Here is a 2,983-nt window from a genome sequence, read left to right as displayed (position 1 = left end):
CAGTCAGAATGGCTAAGATCAAAACTCAGATGACAGCAGATGCTGGCAAGGATGCAGAGAAAGAGGGGTTGTAAGCTGGTACAACCACTCTGGAAATCAGTCTGGCTTTTCCTCAGAAAATTGGACATAGTACTACTTGAAGACCCAGCTATTCCACTTCTGGACATATACTCCAATGATGCTCCAACATATAATAAGGACACATGCTCCACCATGTTCATAGAAGCCTTATTTATAATAGCCAGGAGCTGGAAAGAACCCAGATGTCCTTCAGTAGAGGAATGGATACTGAAATTGTGGTACGTTTACACAATGGAGTACTACTCAGGTATTAGAAGCAACGACTTTACGAAATTTCTAGGCAAATGGATGGAACTAGAGAATATCATCCTGAGTGAGGCAACCTAGTCACAAAAGAACATACATAATGTGCAGTCACTGATAAGTGGATAATAACCCCAGAAAGGTCTGAATGCCAAAGAAACAACTCACAGACCTTGTGAAGCTCAAAAGGAAGGAAGGCCAAAATGTGGAAACCTCAGTTCTTCTTAGAAAAAAATGCATTCATCATATATTATTATGCAACAAATTTTGTGAGGTATAATAATATTTTATAACAAATAAATTTTAAAATGGAAAATTGTAAATACATAAAATATTCAATTAAATAGATTTTAAAAAGAAAAAGAAACACATCAAAAAGATCATTCCTTGTGACCAAAGAGACTTCATTCTAGAAATTCAGAAATAGTTCTAACATTATTTTTGAGCTGCCAAATTCAAATCCATGTTTCAAAATATGTCAATCAGCCCACCTTATGTAATTCTAAATTCAAGCTAAAAGTAAACTCATAGAGCCTCATGTTAATACACCGTGAGCCAAACACTAGTGGTAATTGGGTGGGTTTTTTGCGTGTTTCTGTCCAGAACGAATTCTGAGCCAGGACCCAGCATATATCTTCTGAACACAAAGCCCAGCACTGTGTTCACCTGAAAGCTGCTCTTGGCTGCTTTCCCTCTTCTCTGTCCCTACTGGAACCAAGGGACCCATCTCCCTAGGCTGTGTACTAATGATGTAGAACTTATTTTCCAGCCTAAAGTAGCTGCTCCCCTGGGTTCCACCTTCAAACAACCTCCACTAATTTACTGGAGACTCTGCCTGGTTACTGAGTTTCTAACAAGCTCGTCAAACATAGATGACTGGGGCCAAGGGCATGGCCCCAGAGGATCTGGGTTCTGAGACAGTGAGCAAGGCAAGAAGCCTTTGAGGATTCAGCCTGTGCAGTTTGGGGATCCTAATGAGCAAATCTGACTAACAACCTGCTCCAATTGAGCAGAAATCATCAAATAAAATTATAAGGAGTTTGGACTTCTGACCCCGGCCCTCAGTAGACCAGGTTGGCATGGTTCGTCTTTCTTAATTTTCAAATTATTGTGCCACTATGAGATGCCAATGGAAGCCTCAGGCCCAGGGGAATGTCTCACTCTTTCTCCTGCTTAAACTGGTTCTAAACATCTATTATCAGATAGGAAAGAAACATAGATGAAGTAAATTTTTATAGTTCTTATGAGTTGTTCAATATTAATAATGAAGATCCATAAATCTTAAAAATAAAATGGGTCATTACAGGGATATAGGAGACACAAAGCAGCTCCTTAAATAAGAAAAAGAAAAAAAAAACTCTACTCAGCCTGGATAATAAAATTCATAAAATTGCTCACCTGGAGCTCCAATCACTTGCAGGCAGCTCAGAGGCACGTCCCAGGGGAATCTCTTCCCCTGAGTAAAATAGTTATTGCTTATATAACCTTGGGGAAGGGCTGTGTGCATCCTGTAAGTTTCAAGAGCTTCCTAAGACTTGTAAGTTGTTTACTTTCTGATCCTTTTAAGTTTTGTTTAATTTCTAAGTCTTAACAGCCCCTCTCAAGGATAAAATATTTCAAGTTACAGTGAACTGCTATATAATACCATAAAGTATCAAAACTAACACTGAGGAATGGAAAGAAGAATGAAAAATTGTGTGAGTTTAAGAACCTGAAGGAAACTCCTGGGTTCATGATTTATAACAGAACCAGCAGGATTAAGGACTTTTTACTAAAGCAGTAGTTGCTTCCAGCACAAAACATCCTGAATTCTCAGATACGTTAGTAAATATTGAGTGTTAGTAAGGGATTGCACAGACACATGTAAATGAGTATTTCAAACCAGAAAGGTGTGGAACAATCAGCTTTTTATTTGAAGACATTAAATTCTACCTTACTTAATAGCAAAATAAATCCAGATGGATAAAAACTAAAACATAAAAATACCAGAAGCTCACTTAGGAATGTTGTATAAATGATTAAGAATAGTTTTACTCACTGTATATTGGAAATGTTGCCTATAAAAGTGCCAACTTTAGAAGTGATAATGTAACAGAAGAGACTCCATAGACAACAAGATGCACAAAAGCAGAACATTGGAGCAGCATCAGGATGCAAAGCAAATAATGCCCCAGCACATATCAAGAGGGGATATGGAGCAAGGAAAGTATTTTATTTTATATATTTTTTTACTAATTTATTTAAGTATTCACTTTACAACTAATCTTTCTTCCTCCTCTCCTCCCAGTCCTACCCACACACTCTACTACCCCCAGTCCTCCTCCTCTTCTCAGAGATGGGAGGCCCCCCATGTGTACTTGTTAGGGCCCAGGAATCACTGAAGGAAGACCCCAGATTCAAATAATACACAAAAGCAAAGAGCATTTATTCTGCAGAAGCAACCAGCACACGGGGATCAGCCATTCATACAAGAATGTGACAAAAGAAGTTCACCAGCTTCTTTTATGCAGAGTTTGAGAAATTTTCTAGAAGAGTTAGGTAAAGTCTAACATAATTGACTGGTAGTGTAGCAGTGATATTTGTACATTTTTGATCAGTTGCTATTTAGCTATATTGTCTTTGGTGAGACTTTAGAGAATTCCAGGAACGAACCTAATTC

Source organism: Micromys minutus, assembly GCF_963924665.1.
Source record: "Micromys minutus genome assembly, chromosome: 19".
In the NCBI taxonomy this organism is placed as follows: Eukaryota; Metazoa; Chordata; class Mammalia; order Rodentia; family Muridae; genus Micromys; species Micromys minutus.
This window is presented reverse-complemented; position numbering follows the sequence as displayed.